The sequence below is a fragment of the Protopterus annectens genome, chromosome 2.part2 (assembly GCF_019279795.1).
Source record: "Protopterus annectens isolate FY-2018-M chromosome 2.part2, PAN1.0, whole genome shotgun sequence".
NCBI lineage: Eukaryota > Metazoa > Chordata > Ceratodontiformes > Protopteridae > Protopterus > Protopterus annectens.
In genome coordinates this window covers 536171878-536192508 of record NC_056730.1, presented here as the reverse complement: position 1 = coordinate 536192508, position 20631 = coordinate 536171878, and positions in this window count along the sequence as shown.

The following is a 20631-nucleotide window of genomic DNA, read 5'->3' as shown; positions in this document are numbered from 1 at the left end:
ACGCCAGAACTGCGCAGCCCTCGGCATAGGTATGCTAATCACCCCATGCGCAGTGTCGCACCATGCAAATGAATGCAGATAGTGATTCACGAAGTGGTGCAGGTGTAGCGTAAGCCCACGGAAATGTAAACCAAAAAAACACGGTTTACATTTTCCCAAACAGAACATCGGAGCTATGGAAGCGGACCAGACTCATGTATTACAAAGTTAGCATATGCCAATGGCTAAATACACAGCCAATGGCATAATAAAAGATGCACAACACCTAAAAAACAACATTTAATGTCATGTCCACAGTAACGCACAGTACAACCGCAGGGCATGTGTGCGTAAACTGGAACATAAAGAAAATATATAAAAATGTCATAAAATCGCAATGTAATACATAGCAGGTTTACACCATAATACACAATGGTAGGCATGGAACACCACAACCAAGGTGCAAGGGTTGCTAAGGGCATGCCACAGTGTTTGGCGCGGTAACTATGAATTAGTAGTCAATGACATGAAAATGAGGCAGATAATACTGAATCGCAAATTTCCCACTGGATGAAGGTTGAACCATACGGCACAGTGCTATAATACCGAGGAGTGGCTCAGAGGAGATACATGCATCAGCGGAGGGGTGTGCCACCGTAGCAGCAAACACATTGGAGCAATGCAAACTGGCCCGGCCATTGCTAAGCAAAGCTGCAGGACAGGGGTGGGGAGGAAGGTATAGAATCGTTTAGTTGAGAGCACACATGGTGCCCAAAAGCGCATGTGTACGGGAATGAAAACGTGCCCGAAACCCAGTAAGCAGATGCACGTGGCGCGAACAATAGCACAAACAGGAAGGTCGGGGAAGAAAAGAAGGAAATGCTGAAGTAGGGTAATCGGCGTACTAATGAGCAATCAACACCAATCAACTCACGGCGGCCAATCGACGGCAGCTGTCAAGTCTGCTCGCAGAAACCTGCAAAACAGGATAGGGGAGGCATCGAAATGCAAAGAAAGGAGGGGAGACATTGGATTGCAAAGATAGGAGATCTGTCATAGCAGAGCAAAGCAAACAGACAGTAGACCGGCAATAGCACACATTACGCAAGATACGCCAGGTCTAGGAAAGTACAAATGAAAGCAGGCTGCCAGATGCATGCCAGAAAATGGTAGGTGGAACATGCAGAAATGTAAAGGGAAGGTCAAGAGGTAATCCACGGCAGCCAAATGTAATTCAATACCAAAGGCACCACAATAGTAGTTCCGGTAGTAAAACACATAAGATATCCTGTAGCTACGATCGTACATAAACACCCTATGACATCATCTGTGTTCACAGCACAATAGTATAAAGTGTGAAAGCACCCTACACACACCTGTGAATTCCCAAACACTGCACCATAGGTGTAAACACACGGAGAACTTTTAAAATGTACATGTTGGGAGCTGCCATAGCTGTGATTCATCAGCATGTGTTAGAGACTGACGGTGTTGTAGAGGATGATGCCGACAACCTCCGCAGGCCCCGGAGGAGGAGAAGAGTGTTCAGACCAAGGGTAACCTACCAGGGGCTACATGATCTGGAGATAGTAGAGCATTACAGGGTGGACAGGGACATCTTACAGCAAATAGTGGAGCTGTGCCGGCCACGCCTGAGAACCAGAAATAACAGAGGGGAACCCATCCCAGTGGACACGAAGGTATGTGTAAGCATGCAAATACTAGCCACAGGTACCTTTCAAAGGCCAACTGGAGATATAATGGGGATCTCACAGGCATCAGCATCCAGGGTAATACACCAGTTCCTGGATGCCTTGTTACCACATGCCAATGAGCATATATACTTCCCCCGAACTCAGGTGGAGTTGGCCAGCAATATGCGTCACTTCCGCCGTGTGGCACACTACCCGGAGGTACTGGGTGCGATAGACTGCACGCACATACAAATCAAGTCACCACCCGGTGAGCATGGTAGGTGCTACATAAACCGCAAGGGATTCCACTCTATCAACTGCCAGGTCATGTGCAATGCCCAGGGCATTATCATGGATGTGTGTGCTGGCAGCCCTGGAAGCTACCATGACTCCCATATCTGGCATGCCTCACAGCTGTATCAGGTATTTGTCAGGGGGGACATCCCACATGACCACCTCGTGGGGGATGCTGGCTATGCACTGGAGCCGTGGATGATGACTCCCAGCAGAAATGCACACACACCCATGCAAGAACGCCATAATGAGGCACACGCAAAAACCAGAATCATCATAGAGCGTGTGTTCAGGATGCTGAAATCACGGTTCTGGTGCTTGGACACATCTGGTGGAGCCTTGCGGTACTCTCCAGGCACGTGTGCCCACATTGTGATAGTATATGCCATGCTACATAATATGATCCTGCGGAAACAGCTGCAGCAGGGACAAAATGGTGAAGGCCCTCATAGCCCACTGCAATTGCCAAGGCCATCACAGGCACAGAGGGATTCAAACCATGAACACACTGTTCCTGCCCCAGTAGGCAGACGGAGACATGCCCAATATGCCTACGCCTTGGCAAAGAGGGAACGTATAGCACATACTCTGACAGTGTAGGCCCCTACGGACTGACACACCTCTCCACCTGCACACACAGTAAAATGGATGGCACACAAGCACGACCACCTGTAAATTGTAATGTATAGGTGGCCCACTGTGTGAATCCCACATAGGCAGCCCTCAAACACTGTACACACAACAGCTATTGGAACAAGGAATGTCAACACCTGAACAGTACATGCGCCTATCAGCATATGGTGGTGCTGTGTGTATAGGTTCCCAGGTACAATTGTAGGTTCACGGCCGACTGTCAGAGGCCATACACCAAATGGGGCAAACAGTGTCTGCTGTCGCCACAACATCGAGTAACCAACTGTTGCATAGAGGAGCAAAGGCAATCATGGGAGCACATGTGGGTAAGCACTGTTCTGCACACACTCAGCACAGAGTCCGTGCTGCGTTAATGAGGGGCTCCACATAATATAATCATGGATGTTGTTTCAAGGCATGGGGTGTACCCATGACAGGTATTCATCACCCCAGCATGCTTCACCCATGGTCGTTTGAAGGTATAGCACAGTATCGTGTGTGGCTCACTGAGATATACATACCCAATGCCGGAGCACATCCAGTAAACATCACATGGACATACCATTAACTGGACTCATCAATATGTAAACTAACTGAGTTACCCATGTGAGTGCAGTATGGAGTAACAGCAGTAGTATACTCCACGTACAAAACGACATAACACATGTACAAATCCCAGATGGCCATATGTTAAATGCAGTGACCATCGTGCATGTTCCCGGTCCCATGTCCTGCAAGGGATGTAACGTAATCCCGAAGGCATGAGTAATGCATGTCGGATGCAGGTCAGCAGATCATGTTTAGCACACGTTACTGGGAATATGCATTACCCACTGCTGGTAAGCGACGTTTAAATATGACTATATGGATATGTGCGAAACAGGGATAAGCTACTCCGAATATCGCGCAGATCACGGTCAATGATGTCCAGAACAGGTGAAACCAGCATTATTCACCCCTGTACTAATAGTGCCTGCTCTGAAGGGTAAAACGACCACTGCCAGGTGTAGAACACGCAATCATGTATAGAATCACCTAACTATATTGCTAGGCAAGATGTGCCTATGGTAGGGTTGCCACTTCTTCAAATGACCAATGTGGGACATACGTCAGATGTCTGCACGCCGACACATACACCCGGCCAGTATGAAATTCAGAACTTCACTGTTTTGCCTAGATAAAAGCTCATTCTTGTAATGTTTACTTACTTATTCTGTTTCTAGAACATATAGGTGGTTCAGATACAGAATAACTGTTTTATGCAACTATTACATAAACTATAGGAAATAAGTATGTTCTAAAATCCCAGGACATTTGCCATGTTCACAAATATTTTGCAGGACACAACTGCCCAAAGAGGGACTGTCCCTCGCAGAGTGGGACAGCTGGTAACCCTAACCTACGACAGGTGTGTAATGTGACAGGTACAGACACAAACGTGCAGCGTCCAGGAAACAGTATACACCAACAAGTACACAGTGAAAGGTGTAGCTTGCCTGTCACTTTCCCCATCATATATATATATATATATATATATATATATATATATATATATATATATATATGTGTGTACACATATATACATATATATAATACAGATAGAAAGGGCGATAGAGTGATATATGTTGATACATACGGATTCAGCGATATCTGCAAATATATATAGATAGGTCAACGACATTCATAACACCTTGGAGGTACAAATAAATGGGATACCGCCAACTATGGAATGTGTAACATACCGACATGCATAACCACGAGGCTGAATGACCGAAAGAACACAGTACCGGAACAGTACAACCGTGAGTAATAGTATGATGATATGAAGGGACATTTAGTTACCGCTGCCGGTGTTGTGGTCCACGTAGGTACTGTGTTCAACTGTGTTTGTGAGTGCCGTAGTCTGTGTATGTGTGTGTTGAGGGTGCCGTGTGCATCTCCGTGTGACTGTAATGTGTGTGTGTGTGTGTGTGTCCGCATCATGTGTCTGTTAGTGCCAACTCTGAGGTAGATCATTATGGTAGGTGTGGGTATAGCTAGTCATAGGCATACAGTTACCACCTGTCCCACATTAGGAGGGACAGCCCCTCCCTGGGCAGGTGTGTCCTGACATAAAACATTACAAAGGGCAAATGTCCGGGATTGTAGGACATTAATATGTCCCATATATAATGTAATAGTTGCATTAAATATTTATGCCTGTATGTAAGAAACGTAAATGTTACATGCAATATGATAAGTAGCCAAAGTCCCACAATAGGTATGTATTGAGGATAAAAGTATGTGCTAAACTGTGTACTGACCGTGGCTATGTGTTGGCCTGTAAACACCGCTGTGCATCCCGCAAGTGTCCAACAATGGCCATATGAAAAGGTGGCAACCCATGGCAAAGAGGTTCTGTTACCAACACAACCGCAATGATTGCAAATATCTGGGACAGAAATACACGGGATAGCTGTCAGTTAGACATATCCCTTTACATATCGCTGCAATTCCGGAGGTATGGAAGTATCAACCTCACCTGCATACTATATAGAAACCAATTAACAACGGCCCAATGTACAATCCCATAACATAAGTCTACTACCTGATAGCTCTTTAATTAGGGACGGAGCCCACACACATATATATGGAATATGTAGAAATGCAAGCCCCACAAACCTGTATATGCTACGTACACCCACCGACATCCCCCACACTAGAAACTATAGCAATACAGACTGCAATAACAGCACAAACATCCAGTTAGTCAATTACATCTACAGAACCGTCAACATACCTTGTGAGAGATACAATTAAAGGCGCCATGCAAAATTGCAGCCGTTGTATAATGGAACAAACAGCGATGTTACAGGTTTTGTTTGCAATAGTCCGTTATCAGACGTTGTGATGACAGGAACACCCACATGTTGAACCACATACCCTAGCTGTCACACACAATCCACGGGGGACATGAATCCAAAGTATAATTGTCTCTATGCATAGCAGTTGCAATTACACATAACAAAATGCAATACAGGCCGTCTCCCCGAAGGTAGGGCAAATGGGCAACGCCCAAGTGGAGAATTAAATTATACCCCACTGTTGCTGCATAATTGGCGAATGGAGTAGCTGCACAGCTGATATGCAAGTAATTAGTCACTCAGGAACACCAACTGGCGGGAGGAAACCACATGTTACAGGTATCGACGTATATAAGGATGACTTGCCAGACATTCAAACCGTATGCTCATACAAAATACCTGTTTAAGCAGTGTGAGAGAGATAGAGACGAAAGTCCATAACGATAACAAGGTATGTAGAACACTCGGTATGTAAGTTTATGTATAGCATGTTTTTTATTAATTATTTACTGTAATTATAGCCTGGTTTGCATTAATTAAAAGTGTCCGCAATGCATAAAGTGGGAAAAGGTATTTATGTAGTGATGTCTTGCTGAGCATACTAACGCATGTAGAAACTGTGCGTCCAGCAGTGGGCCACAAGGTACACATCACAGACACCACAAGGGATGCTACATGAGGGCTTTAAACAGAACAATTCCATACAACCCGCCGTCAGTGGTAGGGTATGTCCAACAAGTACGTGCCATAGCAGGGGATAGTATATGTTGATATACTGTCACAGTAGGCATGTGTATGGGCATATAACGACAATGACATGTCTAAGGTGGTCCTGCTGTGCAAGTATGCTTTGCATTATGGGATACTATGTGAAATATGTGTAATGTATAGTATTGTAGGTAGATATGTCAGATATTCTACACAGCATAACAGGCATATCATGCATACCAAAGGTATCGTCTATTGGCATGTACAATAACAGAATACATATGGCTTGTAGGCACGGGACATTGCAATAGCACGGGACATTGCAATAGCATGATAGCTAATCTAAATGGAAGGGCTACCAAGTAACCATGCACAAAGGACATGTAATAGCTTCACAGGTTCATAGTGGGGTACTATGCAGTCTGGCAAGTCTATGTGTAAGCACAACTACAGTGTTCACACCAGTGGCATCTCTCTAGGGTAGTGTCCTGTAACAGCAGAGCCATGTGTTACATGCACCTCTGCACAGTACAGCCACTGCAGTGATCCCTGGCATACATGTGTCTCCCAACCACCAAGGGAGGTATCACATGAACAGTGGTACTGAGTGTCCCTGCGTGATGTACATAGGACTCATGTTCCAAAGCATGGTGAGTGACCGGTTTGGGAATGTAACCCTCAAGCACATCCCACTCATTGTTGCGTGTGTGCACATATCCATGAGCATGTTGCTCACAGTGGCTTTTGCTTATGTCGCGTATGTGGAGTATATCCATTAATATTGTTATGGACATGGGCCCTGTTTGTTCAGCAGAGGTCACCCCTGAGTATGTAGTATGCAAATGTGTACAGACGTGGTGTCCGTAGTTCAGCCGCATACTTTAACTGTTGGAGCTCAATAAACGTCATGACGTGTTAATGGTGTGGTATGTAAAGCTGCAGCTGTTGTGTAAGGTACACCCTAAATGGGGTGGTGTACCCTTGAATGTGTGTCAAAGTCTTGAGTTCAGAGGTACAATGGGTGCCTATGTACCAGCTACACACGCAGTAAAAATAAGTGTGGCCACGTAGAAGGATATCCACGCCACAGTGGCAATACGGTAACCACAGGAGTGGGTGCGACATACGTGTGTACTACAAACATGTACAATGTGACATGTATGTAGGGGACTACCACCTATGTGATAGTCAGTGGGTGAATGGTGTAATGCAAAGGTGATGTTCATGCACCTTGTGTCATGCAGCTTGAGGCCATGATATTCATATCAGGTATCTGTCACAGTGACACCTGCATGGATGGAGTCAGTATCAGCTGGTGGATCAATCATGGTGCTTTGTATGCAGGGGTTTGTAAAGCTAGGCAGGGAAAGTCCCTCTGTACTAGCCTGTACCTCAGGGAAGCATATACTGAACATGAGGGGTCCAATGACTGAGGACTGTGGTATGGCAAATGTAACTGAAATGCAGTAGGTACTATGATATGCTACCCTCATTGTGTGTGTCCTGTCCATGAGCCATGTTGCATAACATCCTGAGACATAGGGTACGGTGTGCAGGTGGATGTGTATGCTGTCAATACCAGAATGGAGAACGGTGCTGAAAGGCAATGAGAGGACAATGTAGGATGTGTGGACTCCCGTACCATCATTAACTACCCTGGTAACTGTATGAAAGGAGTCCACCAGATGTAGGGGCCATGCTCTGGCCCTAACAAGTCCAACCCGGGTGGCATCAAAGGACCGGAGCCCAACAATGTCTCTGTGAATGACGTCTTTGATGATGTGCCCCATAGCCGTGCAGAACAGTCCAGTCAGGTGTGTAGGACTATAGTCCCACTCGTGCATTGTGGTGCCACCTGTGTGGAGTGTGATAAATGTTGCTGTGTGCCATTCAGGGGCCACAATGTCTGATACAAGGCTATTACTGAATATGGTGGCCTAGTGGGGAGACATGTCGTTCAGAGGTTTGTGGACATCACAGCCTGGGACTTTGGAAGGTGACATGGGGCCAGTGTCCCAGGACATATAGAGTGCAGGTTAGTACTGTGTAGGTGTGACCACAGGGACACCGCAATGTTCCTGCAAGGATTGTGGCCCTGTAGTGAGTGAGAGTGTGTAATGTTAGCATTGAATCCATCCACCAGCATGTTGCCAACATCACCTCGGTCTGTAATGTTCCTGAGTGACTGTTGTATGTGAGAGCAGATGTGGGTGTTGCCAATGACTACTGACATACCACCATAATGCCTTGTGGTACACCCCGGAAAGTGTTGCAGTAATGTTTAAATAGCTAGTCTTGGAGTATGTGATGAGGGATCCCATGGCCCTACCGAGGCTGACCAGTGAGCTACCCCACCCATGGGATTGTACACCACTGTGCAACAGCTTCCACCTGTTGTTGTACATTATGTCCATGGAACTTGACCACCAGAGTGGCGTCTGTTATCTGGTGTGTACCATCATGGCTCTGTGTGGAATAGCATGATCCATGCAGTCGTGTATGTGCTAATGAAGTGCACTGGGGTATGTTTCAGCATTTGTATGTGCATTGTTCATCTGCACGGGTGTCATGATGTTAACAACCGCTGTCATAAGACGTCTGTAGTAGGTGTTGTAGTACTCATGTACTGTGTATGCCGTGAAGGGTGTGGTGCCGGGATGTGGCTAACAAGGTTTATTAGCATATGTTTGGAATCCACCAATGAGGGCATAACCCCAGGTGTGGAACACCAGTCACATGTTGGTAGTGTTCATGTCAAGGTTAATGTTGGTCTTGGAGGTGGTGTGTATGGGTTGATCCAGCCGAGTGGAGGTTATGACTCATGAATGTGTCGGTACATGAGTGGCTATCCCAGTTAAGTGTGGGGTAGTGTCAGTCACACATCAGTAGTAGCTGTCTGAGCCCTACTGTCCAGTACACCAACAAATGAGGTCTGGTAACCGTGGGGTATGTTGTTGAATCTGTAGCTTGTTACAATGTGTATAGCGGTTCTGGACACGGTTAGTTGCACATGGAGCACATCTGATGCATTGTGCTAAGTAACTAGCCAGGATGTGTGTACAACATAGTGGGATATGGGAACACCTCAGCTGTGGGTGTGCCAGTCCAGGTATGTGCCTGAAAGGTATGGTCTGTCTTTAACCTGTCATTGCAGGTGTGCTCTGCACTGCCTAGAGGCAGGTCCCAGTCACTGCAGAGATATTGTAGTGGTGCATTATAAGGTGTGCCTTGCCTGCATACGTCACAGAGGAAGATGCAAGCAATGTGTCACATGACCCCATGTCTTGCTTGCCAGTTCCCGTTCTACCGGTGACTGTTATTGGAAACTGTGCAAGACAGGCAGTATAGAAGCAGCAAGAGCCTTACATGTGATCTGTACTCCCAGGGCTGACAGGTGCAGGTCATCTGTGCCAAAGCATTCTGTTTGACCAGGTCAGTCAAAGCGGATAGATACCAGATGCCTGTGGAATGATAGCAGAAGCATAGGCAACTATTGAAATGGCACAGTCAGTCGTTGTACAGTGGTATCGGGTCTGGATGAATGCATAATGCTCCCAAGGCTAGGCCCACACCTTCAGGGCTACAACACTGGTGAGCTATTGCATGTCCCTGCACATGTAGTCTGTGAAGTGGCATCTCAGGGCAGTCACACTAACATGGAGAATGACAGTCATGTCATACCTGGTGAGGTGTGGCATGGGTGCACAGGTTATGTTGCAGAACCAGTTACCCGACAGCAAGATGTAAGCGACTATCGCCTTGTGTAGCCTGCTGTGTCGAGCTGCAGTGTGACCGCCTACAGACTCATCTATGACTGGTGTGTTGTGTATGTTATAACACCCTATTGGCTGTATGTGATGGGCACACATGAGTCATTGGGCTATAAGTTGGTGATGTTGTGTTCCGTGATGGGGGCTGCCTCTGGTGCCTACATAGAGTATGGAGAGGTACTGCACAAGTTGTCCTCGTATGTGTGGCCTGTGGTGGAGATCATGTGAGACTATGTGATGAGTGGGATGTGTTGCGAATGTTACACATCCCCACATGACTGTCAGGTGCAGTCAGGGTTGGTGACAGCATTATCCCCAGCAGGGCTGCATAAGTGCATCCCCCACAGGCTGTAGTGTCGTATGTTGGGAGGTGAGCATTGAATGTGTACATGAGACAATTGCTCTATCGCCACATGTACGACATATCCATCATATAGACAGGCAATAGCACTGGTACATGACAGTTGGACATGCCTGTATATACAACCATGTCTCACAGGATATGTGAGTTGCATGTGTACAACAGCTGTTGTACCATAAGCAAGCTGGAAATTTTAGGACAGCCAGTGTACCTGTGGGAAATGGTGTGGAATGGGTGCTATATTAATCAGTAGCTCATGACATGCTCACAAGTTCTGAACAAGAGCCTAGCATGACCATACAATACAGATAGGGTGTTGGATAATATCAACCCACAAGTGGTGACGACAGTCATAATGGGTGGCACCGCACTATAACCCTGCTGAGTATGGTGTGCATGTCCATGAACCATTATCACTGTAGATGTTAGCAGTACAGATGTACAAGACAGCATGGATGTTTGATTACAAATACCTTTGTATGTCACAGGAGTGTTCTACCAGTGGCCTGTTGACAGACTCACAACTACAAAAGGTGCCAGAGTGACATGTGCATATCACACCAGTGCCAGCTACAGTAGAACAGGGTTAATGTGTTGTACTCCACCATCATTGTAGCCCATACCACACAGACAAATGTTAGGCATCTGTGTATGTAAGGATGTGAATGGCCATGACCTATGAGGAATAGCTGTGTCAGTGTTGTGAACAACATACAGAATGGGCTGTGTGGGTGAGGTGTGTGACACATGTGCACATTCTGATGGATGATATCAGCATTGTCACCGCTAGGTGAACATCCCTGTACCCATTAACTACCACCTAGGCTGTGGTCAACATTATGGACACTGTGTAAGGGATGGTGCTGTGCAGTACACCTCCCTGTCTTGGTGATGTCTTCAGGCCCCTTGGGTAGTCATACGAGGTACCCAAGTCATGACAGGGTGCCATCCATGAGCACAGAGATCATTGGACAGGCATATACAGCACTGGGGTGACCAATATTGGATCACATATCACCTTTAAGGGGTAATGGCCATGCGTGGATGGGCGATACCAGCCTTCACAATCTTCACCTCCACTATGCAGCATGCTGTCTACCTTGCATAAAGACATGTGCTACACCATGATGATGGACATGCTACATGTCCATATCCTGATCTGTAAGACATACGTCATGGACAGCCACCATCCTAATACTAGGATCGCCACATGCTGGACAGATCCCTGTGCCATACATGTGACATACTCCAGCCAAACCATGCAACCCTGTCCATCAAAGCTGCACATGTCATCCCAGTCATACATGGTGTGATGGCCGCATGGTAGATGTAGTATCAACTGTCCGGATCAGTAATGTGGCACTGATGCACCCCGCGGTGGCATACTGGCTGTCTGTTACAGCTAGGAAACGTTGCCCGTACATGCTATGGTTGATAACCATCCCTGCGAATGACGTCCGACTAGCCATTGTCCCATGTCTATCACATGTGCAACACAGGCGATCCATGGCAGGATGTTGAACAGCTGTACAGTGCTGTGTAGATGTATATGGCAAAACACATACATGTACAGGTGTCCATGCGTATGTGTGCATTGTCACTGCTCAAGTCCATTAAGGCTGTGTCTGTGTTGATATGTGACATATACACAGCATCAAGGTCAACTGCAGTACCGTGGACACATCCAGGCATGTGCAGATAGGTAAGAACACCAGTGCAGGCAAATAGACATACCCACATCAAGACAGCATTCACATGGAGTATGAACACTGTAATGAGGTGACACACATATATGGTGATGATATCCAATGCATAACGGGTGTTACATGCGTGTGACACAAGCACGTCAGACGTGTCAGTGTCATGATGATTTGCAAAGATTATTGTGCAGATGTACTAGATGTCATAGAAATGTATGTGCAGCAGTATCTCTGTACATCTCGGAAACTGTGACCTGTCACCATCATTATGTCTTACAGATAATGCCTCGTACATGCTTTCCAGCGTACAGCCACCAGGAGGAGGATGTCCTCATCCCGTACGTCCATGAGAACTACGAGGTGTTGTTCAGCCATGTGCCACAGCATGCCCAGCAGCGGGACAACCTGTGGCAGGATCTACGCAGGAGGGTGAACGATGTGGGTGGCCATAACCGCACCTACCAGCAGGTGCGCAGACACTGCACGGACTTGATACAACATGCAAAACAGCGTGCCTCTGCAATCGCCAGGGAACAAGGTGGAACAGGTGGTGGGCCACCAACCCAGCCCCCACTCACACACACCGAGGAGCTACTGGCCAGTCTGGGGACACCCTCAGAACAGCATCCACACACACTAGCTGCCATCGTGGAGGTGGGTGTCTCCCAACCAATGAGGCTGGAGTTGCCTGGTAAGTCAGTACTGCACATATGGCTATTATATCCCATTTAGTTGCATGTGTCACTGTACATTATGTAAAGTAACAACATATGCAAGGTATGTGGACACACATGCTGCATACTACAGTATGCTACCCTGTGTATGCACACATGTGCATACTATATCCTATTATACAGGCGAATGTGTTAACATGCACAGTGCACCCTGTGGCTGTCAGACAGTCAGGGATAATGTTCATACTGCTGTGTCACCCCTATACAGGTACCTCTGGCGTGCCGCACAGACATGAGTCCGTTGCAGGTGAGACTGTCATCAGTATCAGGCATGTTAAAGCATAGATCTAGTTGCCATGTGGCCAGTTAACAGTTGCAAACTTGATGTTTGCTCCAGTCATGGTATACAGGTCGCATCACCCATCATTCACACAGGCCACCCATGTGCAATATATACAAATGAAATGATACACCGACTTGAAACCACAGTAGTTGTCATTGCTACATGTGTGGAGGTGTTCTACAATGGAGGCATATGTAGTATGCATTGGAACAACATGTGTGGTACACAAACAGTACCACACAGTGAGCTGTGATATGGGCAGCCCACAGGTGTCACCATTGTGTTATATGCCCCTGCATTGGGTGCACACATTGTGATGTGCCATCTGACATGTCCCAGACACGTAGTGTTCTGGCTGCAATATTGTCACACTATCCCATGTCCCATACCCCACATACCAAACATACAACCCATTGTCTGCATAGCCCTGTGGATGGTGACATATCTGACATCTATGGGTGTATGTCATATGGGACAACACAGACATGTGAGATAGATGGCCATCACACACATTTGGTCAACACATGTGCACACATGGCCATGGGGGATGGCCAGAGACACGTAGCCACACAGTAGATGTGATGTGTACACACCCTGTTGCACATTGTCCACACATGGTCCAATTATAGCCTTAGTTGACTGATTATACAGCTGATGTGGTACACTGGACATCCTAAAAGCCTGTGTACAGCTAGTGGAGGTGCCACTGAAGTCTACCATATAAGATCTGTTGAACATCACGACTGTGTCATAGCATGACAGTAGTCACCTGTACAGCTTCCACAGACATTGACACCACATCAGGCCACAGATACTGTACATTTCCCTTGCTGCTGTAGGATATCACCGTTAGCTGTGCACCTTGTGTGTGTGGTACATCAATGTCATGTGGGAAATGGTGAATTGACATGTCCACTATGTGTGGACATGGTTGCCAGGCAGCTAAGACCCTGTAGTTGTTGTGCAGGGGTGTCATCTGTAGGTCCTCCACTGACCTGTCACTTGACACAGCATGGTTTGGTGTGTATACACCTCAGCATTGTGGGTCACAATCCAGTTATGTCATGGATATGCATGCAGTTATGGCTATGCAATGTGTACATATTATGCATTGTACAGCAATATAGATGCCTCATGATGCCATGCAATGGCACAGTGTCTGTCCTTCACACTGTATAGCAATGTAGATGGCTCACACTACCCTTCCATGCTCATGCACATTTGCTAAACATGCATTCTATGTGTAGGGCATACAGGCAACACCGCAATGTGATGCCCATTACGATGCTGTACATGTGTCAGGACACCATTGTGTCAGACATGTATGCATGTTAATGCACACGTCAGCAGATTACATGTCAAGGTCACATCAGCCATGTGTACTGTTATCCTGTTCTGGTCCACATGGTGTATCACGGGGATGCATGTATACTACCATGATTGTGTGAACTGCATGGCTACTGATATGACACCTGCTTGCTGTAGTGTGCACCCCAGGGAGGTATGCTTACTAGCACTATTAATGTCTGTGCTGCATGCCCTCTGCCGTATCACAGGCATGCTGCATGCCATCTGTCAAATCACATGCATGGTGTGTCTGTGTGTGTCTGTGTGTTTGTGTGTCTGTGTGTGTGTGTGTGTGTGTGTGTGTGTGTGTGTGTGTGTGTGTGTGTGTGTGTGTGTGTCTATTGTAATTTACAGTCTTTCTTTGCATTCACAGGTGATGTAGGTGCGTTACCCTCCTGCGGTCCATCTGATGTTAGTGTCCCCACAGATACTAGCAGTGTTGAACATATGCCTGAGGTACAGGCAGGGTTGTCAGGGTCTGAATCTGTGCCAATGGTTGCCATCCCAGCTATGTCCCCCTCATCCCTGCACACAGTTCTGCTGCCAACACATACCGCATCACCAGTGGCCATAGAGGAAGGACAGTCAGCGTCTGTTAGCGTGGAACAGGAATGTGTGGTGGCTACAGAAGGTGTGTCTACACACCATGGTGTCAGTGTAATGACTGCAGATGTGCCACACAGGCATGTGGCCGGTGCTGCTCGTAGGAGGACCTCTGGCAGACATGCACCTGCAGGACAGAGCGCAGCAGCTGGTATCACCAGACGCATGTTACAGACTGTAATGGCGTCACAGGCACGTACATGTACAACCTGGTCTGTACAATCTGGAGCTGTCAGTAATACCCAGTGTAGGCCTCACAAAAGGTAGAACTGTGTGCACACATACACGCACACAGCAAAGACATCTGTAGGGCACCACAACACCCACATGCATACTGAACAGACATGTCCAATCATATCACTGGCCCTTACCCACACACAAGATGTCATCCATTGGTGCAGCCTATGCCCCTGGCAAACATTATCACCCTGTGCATATGATGAAGCCTGTGCCACATCCCTGTCATCCACACCATTGGTGCAGGGACATGCACAAATGGTCTGATGCACAGGGTGTACAGAATAGTGAGAAGTGTATATTACATTAGTTGTGTAAGAATAGTGAGAGAAGTGTATATTACATTAGTTGTGTGTGAATAGTGAGAGATGTGTATATTACATTAGTTGTGTACTGGTGACACGCACCAGACATACCATGTAGTACAGGTTTAGCATGCATTGTTATATGTTCACAGTATGTGTCTCGGTAACAACAGTAACAGCATGTTGGTAATGATACCCTGGTTCCTTCCTTATGGTCTACTTGCATGTGCCTACAGGTAGCACTGTTTGCTGTCTCCCATGTGTAACTGTGGAGTACTCACAGGCACATATGGCAATATCAGCATGCTAGACGTAGCCTCAGCCTGACTGTTGGAAAGTCTAACATAACACAGATGTCCACACATATACTGATCCAGAAGCATGTGGGCAGTTTAATAGGCTACAGTGGCTAGAGACGTGACATCCATACCAGGTCACATCACAGGTATGTTGACATGGTGCAGGGGTTGTACACAGCGGTCTGGCCAATGATAATGTTAGAGGCCACTTGATAGCATGAGGCCTCACTGTGTAGCAGTAATACCCTGTCACATTACAGGAACATGCTCACACTCACGGGGTCAACAACACTATAATGCACACCCCATAGTGTTGAGGTGAGGACCCTTGCCTATGTGGTCATCACTGTCACAGTACTGTGAACCCACATGATGCGACACAGAGAAAAAACATGTACAGGTAGCCAGTGCAGCTGAGACTGATGGCATCAACAGGGTAGTGGACTGCATCACCATGAGGGGTTAGGGATCCTGTGTGTTCTGTATGGTAGCATACACCCTCACTCCATGCACCAGACAGCCATACATACCTACATACACACACACACTGTGGAGACCACAAATGTCATACACATATGGATAGCTGATGTGTGTGATACACACACCACACCTGCCTACGTCATGCTTTCCACACTGCAGTATGTACAGATCTCTACAACAGTGTACAGGGGTGTGTAACAATTGGGACGTATTCCCCACCATATGTGGCATATATGGTCACACAAGCAAGCACACATAGCAGTACTGTGAATGATGCACCTGCTATATGATGATATGTCTGACAGACATGCAGCAGTATTGGCCGCATTATGTGTACCAACACTACCTTCAGCAATTGTGCTGCTATATGCACACGTGAGGATGTAAGTGTTACAGGTGTCAAGTGACGTACTGTCGGTGACACCTGACCACTGTGTAGGTTTTATGTCTCCACCGTCAAGTAATGGTAACATAGCGTACTGTTTGCACATGTAATGGTAGGATGGCATGTGACACACCTGTGAGCTGTCCCCGGCAAACATTCATCTACACAGGTGGATCACCACTTTATGTACACACATCCATCCATACCTGCTGTACATCCTACCGTACTGTCAGTATGTCACCATATACAGGTGTCAATGATGGGGCTGCATTGCAACTGCATGTTGTAGTTAGGCACAGATTAGTTACTTACATCAGCTACTGCACATGCATGGTAGCTGCATGCACACTACAGATTGTACATGTGTGTTGGTCCTACATGCCTGTCATGTAGCCATGTTTGTATGCATTGCAATTGGTGGACATGTGTGTTGACATACATAACACATGGACTGTTGTATGATATGATGAGTGTCATGCTTTTAGATGCCGCACACCACAGCAGTTTGCTACCGACATCTTTGCCTTTGCGGATGATGACACGCACCTAGATGACTGCCTCTGGGACTGCTGTGCTTAGTAATCTCGGTAGCGCGTTCTGTAAATGCGTCATGCTGTAGTGTGTTAGGGTAGTTAGGTGTATGTTCGACTCCCAGCCCTGCCAAGTGTGTGTGTATGTGTGTGTGTGTGTGTGTGTGTGTGTGTGTGTGTGTGTGTGTGTGTGTGTGTGTGTGTGTGTGTGTGTGTGTGTGTGTGCGTGTGTGTGTGTTCGCATGCATGCTTCCGTCCGCCTGGGGACACAGTCTTGCTTTTAGACGCTGCACACCACAGCAGTTTGCTACCGACGTCTTTGCCTTTGCGGATGATGACACGCACCTAGATGACTGCCTCTGGGACTGCTGTGCTTAGTAATCTTGGTAGCACGTTCTGTAAATGCGTCATGCTGTAGTGTGTTAGGGTAGTTAGGTGTATGTTCGACTCCCAGCCCTTCCAAGTGTGTGTGTGTATGTGTGTGTGTGTTCGCGCGCATGCTCCCATCCGCCTGGGGATGCAGTCTTGCTTTTATACGCCGCACACCACAGCAGTTTGCTACCAACATCTTTGCCTTTGCGGATGATGACACGCACCTAGATGACTGCCTCTGGGACTGCTGTGCTTTGTAATCTCGGTAGCACGTTCTGTAAATGCGTCATGCTGTAGTGTGTTAGGGTAGTTAGATGTATGTTCGACTCCCAGCCCTGCCAAGTGTGTGTGTGTGTGTGTGTGTGTGTGTGTGTGTGTGTGTGTGTGTGTTTCCAGCTGCATGACAACAGTATATTGCTTTTACAGTATTCACTCTCCATAACATCCGTGCGGCGTCTTTGCCTTTGATGCTGCTGTCTGCAGGCTAGATGTGTGCCTGTGTGAATCATGTGATGCACTGATCACGGTAGCGCGTTTTGTAACTGCGTGATGCTGTCGTGTGGTACAGTGCTTACGTTTATGTTCTGCTCCCAACCCTGCCACATGTGTGTGTGTGTGTGCGTGTGTGTGTGTGTTTGTGTGTGTGTGTGTGTGTGTATGTATCTATCTACATATATATATATATATATATATATATATATATATATTTATGTATGTATATGGCTATATATATATATAATATATATTGTATATAGATATGTATGTTGGGATTATCACTCTTGACTTTGTTGCATTGTCTGTACGTGAGCACCATGGATGTATGTACATCTGCTATGGCTCTGTGATAGTGCACATACTGTGTGCTGTAGTGATCGTGGGTTATACATGTGTAGTGACCAGTTATTGTGTTGCTGGGTATTACACGGGCATTGAAGACAATGTTAGTGCAGCACCTTTGACTGGTCATATGCAGACCTCGGCAACAGTCAGCAGTGGTTATTACATTGGAGTGTGAGTATGGCTCATATCCGTCTGTAGTAACTGTCAATTCTATGCACCTCAGGTTAACATTACAGATGAACGTTTATCCACAGGTTGTGGTACAGATCCCAGGACTGTATGTGTAGACAGTGACAGGTGCAGGACTGAGTTGTGTTGGATGCATGGAGGGGTGTCTATGGCCAGTAATGGGGATCTCTACAGCCTGGCAGGTATGGTCTGTGACTGTCCCACAACCTCCTGTATATGGCTGACACATGCTGTACCTGTGTATATGCAGACACACACACTTACCACAAACAGCTACGGCTATCACATACACACACCCATTGCACTACCATTGGGCCATGCAATAACTGTTGTCCCTCACACACACACACCTACATGTACATTGGATGGCTCTATGACAGCTCTGGACATGTTATCACCACACCCTGTGCATATGATGTCACCTGTGCCACCACCTGTGATGTGTAACATTGATGCAGGATCTGACTAACCTGGTGCTGCTGCACACAGTGGCTTTATTCCACTGTATTGATGTTAGCATGCTGTTAACACACAGTGTGTTACTTCCAGGTGTACTTCAGCAGGCATGATGCATTGCAGCTATGACCATCACTGTTGCATAGTTTACAGCACTGTTACTTCTGATGATGTAGTCTCCATCCATGTGCCATTTCACTGATGTGTGTAGTATTGGCAGCATGAGTGTCTGTGTGTGCAGTACGTGTGTGATGTGTGTAGTACACATGTATACATGCTTACAAATGCATACACGACATTACACGGGCTTCACCATTCGTACACTAGCTTACTCGTTCTTCCACATGCGCACACAGGCTAACACGCACGCACACATGCTTACTCGGGCTTACTGACGCGCACGGGCGCAGACACACTGTGGGCAGGTTTGCAGGTCACATCGGTGGTATCCATGGCGTACGCCGTCAGTCTCCTGACCTTCCCTAGGATAGCTCATGACACATCTCTTCCACTGAGTACTGACAGCACATGTGTGACACTGCTCCGGTGAGGTTACAGTGTTTTGCACATACACGCTCATGTTGTCACCTATCTTCTACTCTAATAGTCCCCTTAACCTACACTACACTGTAGAGGCTTGGCCCATATGGCATGACATGTTGTGATTCACTATCCTCAGCCTCACTTGCCACACATTGCCTACAAATGCTTTGTTACATCTCTGACAGAGCGCTTCCACACATAAGTACCAGTACGCAGTAGCCATGTTGTCTCCAGCTTGCCATTCATCTGCATGGCATACTAACATCCAACTAAACCTACATTTTGTATGTATATTATCCATATGTCTTGTTTTGAAGTGCAGCACATTCTCGTGGCACTGTGCTACGCTTCCACACCAAGGATCGGGGGAGGACAACTACTATTTCATTGATATCCAATGGACAAAGCCGCCACTGGCCTTGGACTTGGACATTGGCATGCTTCTTCGACTGTATTCATACTGTATTTGCAGCTGTCATTGCTCTGTTTAGCAACGTGCAAAATGTTAGTCGCATAACATCCGGGTACATTTCTGCACATAACTCTGCTCTTGCACGGACAGCTTACTGTTTCATATATCGCGTAATTACGTAGGGTTACCACCTGTCCCACTTTGCGAGGGACAGTCCCTGTTTGGGCAGTTGTGTCCTGCAAAAAATGTGAAAAAAGTGGCAAATGTCCTGAGAGTTTAGGACAAAATTATTTTCTATATTTTATGTCATAGTTGCATAAAACAGTTATTCTGTATCTGAAACACCTAAATGTTATAAGAAACAGAATAAGGAACTAAAATGCTACAAGAATAGACTTTTATTCAGGCAAAAAACTGAAGTTCTGTCCTTTGTACTGGCAGTGGGTATGTTTTGCCCTGCAAAATTTGATGTTTGTAGCACAAATGTCCCACTTTGGGCATTTGGAAAGGTGGCAACCCTATCATTACATTATTTGCATAGCTTACACATACAAATGGGGTATGTTGCAAATCCCAACATTGTCCGTGCAATGTTCGTGTTACGGGCGGTCTTGCACGCCCCTGCAGGTGTTTG